Source organism: Centrocercus urophasianus, unplaced genomic scaffold, assembly GCF_019232065.1.
Source record: "Centrocercus urophasianus isolate 14NV4802_14NV808 unplaced genomic scaffold, USGS_Curo_1.0 seq_1, whole genome shotgun sequence".
Lineage (NCBI taxonomy): Eukaryota > Metazoa > Chordata > Aves > Galliformes > Phasianidae > Centrocercus > Centrocercus urophasianus.
This window is the reverse complement of record NW_024884141.1, coordinates 2,400,156-2,408,148: the sequence shown is the minus strand read 5'-3', so window position 1 is coordinate 2,408,148 and position 7,993 is coordinate 2,400,156.

Here is a 7,993-nt window from a genome sequence, read left to right as displayed (position 1 = left end):
TGAAGTCATGGCTGGTAACTCATTCTTTAGAAAAATATATGTACATTTTCCTTTCTGGAAATAAAATCAGTGAGAGATATTTAAACAGATAGTAACCTTTGCTACCTGTACTGTGGGACCAGCAACTAGTGCATGTTTTTAGCATCTCAGAGATCATCAAGATCCAGAACTAGTGATCTCCTACATCTCCAGAAGACAAAGATTAAGCAGCAAATAGGGCACCGAAACCTTCTCAGCAAAGTCATAGAATCACAGAATCATTAAGGTTGGAAAGACCACTGAGCTCATGTAGCCCAACCATCAACTCATGCTTTACATACCACCACAAAACCACTTCACTCAATGTGACATCTATGCTTTTCTTGAAGATCTCCAGAGATGGTGACTCTACCAGGTCCCTAGGGAGCTGTTCCAAAGCATTACCACTCTGAGAAGAAATTTTTCCAAATATCCAACTTAGACCTTCCCTGGCACAACTTAACTGCATGGCATAACCAGACGTGTGGAATGGAGGTAAAACATCAGGACAGAAACAGGAAACTTCACAAATAATCCCTTGCACGTCGTAGCCCAAGCCTTTGTCACATTTTGCCTCTGCTTTTGAGCAGTAGAATTAGAATCATAGAATATCCTGAGTTGGAAGGGACCCATTAGGATCACTGATTTCATCTCCTGTCTCCAAACAGAACCACCCAAATATGAGACCAAGTATCTGAGGGCTGTAAAATCTCAGAGCATTCAGATGAAGAAATTTTTGTCCAAAAAGAGTTCTCTAATTTTCCTTACAAAATAAAGCAACACTACCAAAACAAATGACCACTGTTAACCTTGCCAGAGGAAGGAGAATCACCAAAAAGAAAAATAAAAATCCAATGAAGAGGTTAATTACATGCTTTCATGTACCACTAGGAAGAGTTGAGGCAGTCTAGTATAAATGCGCATGATTCTTTTCCTTGTGCGCTGCACCTCTACGTTCCTTTTTGATCAAACATCCTGCCAAAATTCAGTTTGAGCATAAAACCTTCTGGCAAAATTGCATGAAATAAATTCAGAAATTCGCAGAATTAATAATGCTTCAGAATTATTATTATTTTTTCTGTGTCCTACAAGAAAAAGAAAAGTCTTTCAGAATGAAAGCTGCTTCACACAAGCTGGGAACACAAAGCAAGTGGGTGTTACGGCATGAATTGTTGCTTAGTCCTTTAATCAGCAGCTCTCTCCACAGTCAGAAGATGGTGTTTTATACCCCATGATCACTGATTTGCCTGAGTCCTTTGAACAGTGCTTAGCACTGCACTCCATTTCAGTTGCATGTGCCAGGCTCTCTTGTGAAGTGGAGAGCAACAAGACAGCTGAGGTCAGACAGGGGTACATCACTTCCTCAAGAACCAAAAACCATAGGGAACTCTCTATTCATATAACAGCATGGACTAGACTAGACTAGACTAGAACAGAATAGTTCAGCTGGAAGATCCTTCATGGATCGTACACGTCTGTATGCTGCTCAAAGGGCAGCTCTGCAATTTATTTAAAACACTCAGGAGTTCAGGATTCAAGTATCACCCAATATTAGTTAAACATTTCTGTTATTGGAAAATAGCTTTTAACGGAGAGAAAAATGCCCAGCGTTGTTATTGACTGCCTCAGGATAGAACACAACACAACTCTTACAGGCACTCCTTATTTGAGGAGAGATATGTTAAACATTAAATCCACAGAAACACGCTTGGGTTCACATCTATCTGGAAGATTGAAGGCTGATAAGCTGCACATTTAACATGCAGTTGAATTGTCTGAGCAACATGATTTGTGTTCATGAACTCAGACCCACAGCCACTCTCTCAGACTCTCATGGCAAACTTTTCTCCCTGGAGTTACTCACCCCAATCTCAGCTTGAGCTGATAGACAAAGTGTGGCCTAGCAAGGCTGCATTGCATATGTGCTGAACAAATAGAACCGTAGAATGACAGAATGATAGAATCATAGAATCACTCAGGTTGGAAAAGACCTTGAAGATCATCGAGTCTAACCACAACCTTACCATGCTACCCTAACAACCCTCCACTAAATCATGTTGCTGAGCACCACATCCAAATGGTTTTTAAACACATCCAAGGATGGTGACACAAACACACCAAAGCCAGTGTCAGAACCATGACCTAAATATTTTTCATTTTTTTTTCTCCTACCTGTTATTTGTCTCAAATATCTTTTTTAGGTGAGAAAGCACCCAGACACAACAGTTTGCCTGCAACCTCTAGATTTTGTCAAGATACAAACAATTAGTCTTCAGATTTCTTTGAAGGTTAATTTTAAGAGCAAATTATTGGTTTTTCTTGCTTTACTTTTATGGAATTTCCTATTTTTCCTCAATTGGTGCCTTGCAAAATCACACAGACCTTGACTCTTCACTCTCCCCTGGAGAAATATAGTGAGCTCTGTATACAGGCAAGTTAAGCAGGATGTGTAACACCACCACGACCTTGAAATCTCCACCATAAGCTAACAGTCAGCAGAATTATAGATGATCAGTAAAGGAGTCAATCCACAATAAATTTCTGCTTCTCCTGGTTCCACTTTTTCATACTTCCTTGGAAACTGAACTCAAAACAAAGCCATTGCCTTGGAAATAGATAAGTAAAAACTGAATTTATCGTCTTCCTTGATAACACACATTAAATATATTGTGAAACTACTTCTTAGGAAGCTCTTTGTTTTTCTAGACAGGCTCTTGCTTAAGCAATGTATGTCTAGCTGGTTAACAAATTACTCATTCTTTTGTGTTCAGAAATCAAAATGAAAACGAAGGCAAGTGATAAGGAAACTATTTTTTCACAGATTTTAGGTTTTAATGCTAACCATTAACAAATCCTTCCTACTAAGTAAGACGCAATCAGAGGTTGTAAAACAATCCTGGCTGCTTAAATATTCTACTATTTCACACATATTGTATTCTTGGGAATCTCAGTTAACTTTCAATCTAAAAGATGATTTGATCCTTACATACTCTCAAAACAGACACTCACTGCTGCAGAGTCTGTCTGCACTGAGTTCTTCCATGGACAGGGAGGTAATTGCCCCAAAGAAGACAGGATGTAAATGGGAGAGATTGTGAATTCAAAAGGCAGATAAACAAGTAGCAAAGATAAGCATGAAGAGCCATGAATGAATTGGTACTTCACAATGTGAAAGCAGAGGGCAAACTCTTCTGGTTTCTTCTGAAGGTTAGCAAAGAAATGAAATGGTCACTTGACATTTGCTTGACATCTCTTTGGATAGAATGCCATACGTTTTTGTAAAATGGAATGCACAGCAGTATGTGAGTGCTTATATTCACGTAGATAAGCTTTTGGAGAAAGCAGGGCAGGGACTTAAGAATACCTAAATATCTAATGGGAGGTGAGAGGCAAATGGATAATCCAGGTTCTTCTTGGTGTTGCATAGTAATTCTTAGCACAAGTAATGTGCTAAGACTTGAACATAAGAAGTTCCACGCTAACATGCAGAAGAACTTTTTTACAATAGGGGTGTGGAGAACTGGAACAGGTTGCCCAGAGAGGTTGTGGAGTTTCCTTCTATGAAGATATTCAAGACCCATCTGAACACCTACCTGTCCAACTTATTGTTGGGAACTGCTTTGGCAGGGGGGTTGGACTTGATGATCTCTTGAGGTCTCTTCCAACCCTGTGTATATCAGGCACTGGAACGGGCTGCTTAGGGAGGTGGTTTAGTCACTGTCCCTGTAAGTGAGAAACATTCAGATGTTGTACTGTCATTCAAAATCCAGGAAGAAAACTCACTAAATCCAATGGGGTGTTAGAAAGCAGCATTCCTTTATTCCTCACAATACGTACTGAGCAACTTAACAAATCAAGCACATGCACTCAGAATTCAAGTTCTACATTTATACTAGAAGGGAGCTTATAACCAGGAGGGGATTGACTTTTTACACTATCTAACAATGATAGGAGAAACTGGAATGATTATAAACTAAAAGAGGTTAATTCAGGCAAGAAGTTAGGAAGAAATGCTTAACTAAGGGGTTAGTGAGGCCCTGGCACAGGCAGCTCAGAGAAGGTGCAGAATCCCCATCGCCGGAGGTTATCAAAGCCATGCTGGATGGGGCCTTGGGCAGCCCAATCTGTTGGGGGCAACCAGCCCATTGGCAGGGGCTTGGAACTGGCACATAATGAAGTTCCCTTCCTATCTAAGCCATTCAGTGACTCTATGATGTTGAGTTTCCACTACGTGAGGCCATGCAAAGTCTTTTTGTATTGATCATCTACCAGAAGAAGGATGACCTGCAGGGTGAGGGAGGTGATTTTACACTCTATTCTGCCTTGTTAGGCCCCAGCTGGAGTATGGTGTCAAAGTATGGGATCCCCAACACAGGAAAGATATGGAGCTTTTGGAGAGCGTCCAGAGGAGGGCCACGAAGATGATCCAAGAGCTAGAACACCTCTCTTATGAAGATAGGCTGAAGGAACTGGCCTTCAGCCTGGGAAAAACTGTGGGGAGACCCCATTGCAGCCTTATAACATTAAAGGGAGTTTATAAACATGAAATAAATCAACTTTTTACATGGGTAGATAGTCACAGAATCATAGAATCACAAAATTGGAAAGGCCCTACACAATTATCTAGTCTAACCATCCTCCCATTACCACTGCTACCACAAGCACTAAACCATATCTCACAGCTCCTCATCCAGACGCCTCCTGAACACTGCCAGGGACAGTGACTCCACCACATCCCTGGGAGGCCATTCCAGTGCCTGACCACTCTCTGAGACAAAAAGGTTTTTCTTATGTCTAATCTAAACCTCCTCTGGTGCAACTTGTGGCCATTTCCTTGGGTCCTGTTTGTTGCCTGGGAGAAGAGGCCAAACCCTGCCTCACCACAACTTCCCTTCAGGAAACTGTAGAGTGCAATGAGGTCTCCCTTGTTCTCCTCTTTTCAGACTAAACAACCCCTAAACAGTTCTTTATAGGGCAATGGTTTTAAACTAAAGTAAGGAAGATTTAAATTGGATGTCAGGGGAAATTTTTTACTAAGAAAGTGGTCATATGCTGGAACACACAGGTTGCCCACGGAAGTTGTGGATGCCCTTTCCCTGTAGGTATCTAATGCCAGGTTGTATGAGGCCCTGGGCAATTTGTTCTTGTACCTGATCTCGTGGTTGGCAAACCTGCATGTGGCAATGGGGTTGGAACCTGATGATCCTCATGATTCCTTCCAACCCAAGCCATTCTATGATTCTATGATTGATTATGGATCAACACAGGAGCACTGTCACTACAAACATAATTAGGTCTGAAGGGACAAATGGTTGAGAAAATCTGTTTTTTCTGTGTTACAGAAGCCTCTTTTTCCTGCTTTGGCATTTGCTGTCTTTCATGACATTAACCAATAAACTCTCTCTATATATATATTATTATTTTTTTAATAATGCATTATTTCTACTATAACTACCAATGAGTTTTAGAACACCCATTGGGGTAGATTCTGTAGAAAAACAAAAGAAAGAAATGATTTCAACCCCCTTGTATCGTGTCCCCATTATTATTCTGGCACCAAGCAAACCAATAACCAGAGGCAATAAAAGAGTGCAAAGAAATATATTGAGGAACCAGCCCCCTGTTTGTTACCCAAAGTGGTCTGAGGCAACCCTAAAAATGCAAGAGAGCCCTGCAGCTCTGTAATAGGTCTGATATTGTTTTCAATAAAGTAAAAATTGCTTGCAAGAGGAAACAAGCAGAGGAGAATCAAAGGAGAAATGAAAAGGGAAAAAAGAACAGCAAGTGAAAAAAAAAAAAAAGAGAGAGAGAGAAGTGAAAAAATAAACAACCAGAAATCAAAATGTACTGTACAGAAGAGGAAGAAGAAATGGAAACAGTTGCTGAAAGCCCAGATGGTGCTGTGACACGTGACTTCAACTACTGACAAAATTACTTTAAAAAAAAAACACATAATTTTTGCCTCTGTTTCCATAAAAAGCAAATGCAAAAAATGGAGAGGTCTAGTTCAGTGTGGTCAGTACATCTGCTTTGTGGTGATTAAGACATAACTGCTGTAATGCAGATGTGTGTACATATATATTGTGTTTTATTGCACCAATCTTGCAACATGTATTGAATGTTCACCTGCATGAACTAGTCGCTTATCTGACATGAGTTGCAAAAGAGGCTCAGATCTGCAGCCACTGAGCCTCCTCCCTTTCCATCATTACTGCGTCGTGCCCCAATCCTCCAATGAACTCTGCTAATTTTCAAAAAAAAAACAGGCTTCTTGTGCTCTGCTGCTATATTTTGTATTTGTGACAACTTCACTCAGAGCGGAACACCTTTTCTTCCTGTTAGTTATCTCTCGCTGCGCAGCGCCAGTATTCCAACTCGTAGCATCACAAGACAACTCATTTTTGTAATTTTGCATTTGGAAAATGCCAAAGCATCTGGATGGTGTACGAAAATTTTATGTATTCCTGTGCTGATGTTATGAAGTCATCTGTGACACAGTGTCAGAGAACTGGCATGGTTTAGGGCATCTCAAAATAGGTGCAAATTTCTTTAAGCATCTTGAATATAATGCTTTCATTAGCTCTATTATTGAAATTACATTTGAAAATGATGGGAATTTTTCCTTTTTTCTTTTCTTAGATGAATGAATATGAACTGAATGGCTTGCTTCAAGTTTCTCAAATATACTCACACCTAAAAGTAAAAAAGATGAGATAGACTCAAGACAGTAAACTCAGTGGCTTTACAGAATAAAACAGGAACAGCAGCTTTTGACACTCGATTCATTCTATTAAAGCCAACGCTAACAGTTAAGATTTTCTCTGAAGATAAGCTTTGGGCTCTTTTAAGAAAGATCAGAGTATTACATGAAAGAAATGAATAGCCCAGTGCTGTTATTTTCCTAGTTTAACATCACTCAGAAAATAGGTAATTTAAAATATGCCAGCCTGCGATACTTTCCTTAGGATCCCACCGTTGGAAACAGTGGTAAGAGAAAAAAAGAGGCTCCTTCTAAGGCAATTGAAAACAAAAGCCTTACTCTTACTCCTTACTCTTAATATTTCATGTTAAGAACTATAGCACTGGAGATGTTCCCTTGGCCACAGAGCTCAGTATGGGCCATGTGAACACAGCATCATATAATCCTTTACTCTAGAACTGCCGTTTCCCACTTCTTTGGGATAAGCCAGCTGATTCCAGGCCAGGATCCTCCTTTGGATGTCTGAAGTGACTCTTGACCTGGCCAGTATGTGCCCATCTGCTGCTCTGCCTGCAGCTGTTTGGCTTCAGATTACTGCATCTTCATCCCTCCAGTCCTCTCCCCCCTGCATTAATACAGGTAGTGGCATGCCCTCTATTTCACAATAGCCCCAGTGCAAGGCTAAATGTCAGAGTTGATAACAAACTTCTTTATCTTCTTCAAAGGGAGACAACCAAAGTGCATTTGCAAAACCTGCAATTTGGTCTGAAGCCTGACTGCATCTATGTCTCAAATGTGCTGAGAAAAAGCTTCAAAGCTTTTTAATTTCATATATAAAACAAGGTGAAAGAGTTCGCGACAGACCACTTTTTCATTAAAGACTGAAGTTGGTGATAAACAGGAAGGCAATTAAAGAGTTATTTTGGAGAAGACATACTTTTTTTTCCAATCACCCTTCAGGTTTGATGGAAAAATGGAACGTTTAGGGCTGGCAGCATTTCAGGAAAAGTGCTATCAACTGACAAGCTGCTGACACATTTAAAATGAATCAGTTGTAGAATGTACAAGGCAGCTAGGAGTAAAAAGGGAAGGAAGAACAGAGAAAAAAGAAAAATATATCTTTATTTATATCCAGTATTTGTTTTCAAAACTCAGGGTAGAAAAGCGTTAATGAATATTTGGCATATGCACATGGTTCTTAGGTGTACACTGCATTTAGCTGATGCTTGGCTATGAAGCCACACCACACACTTTCAAGTGTGCGTTCATCTTATG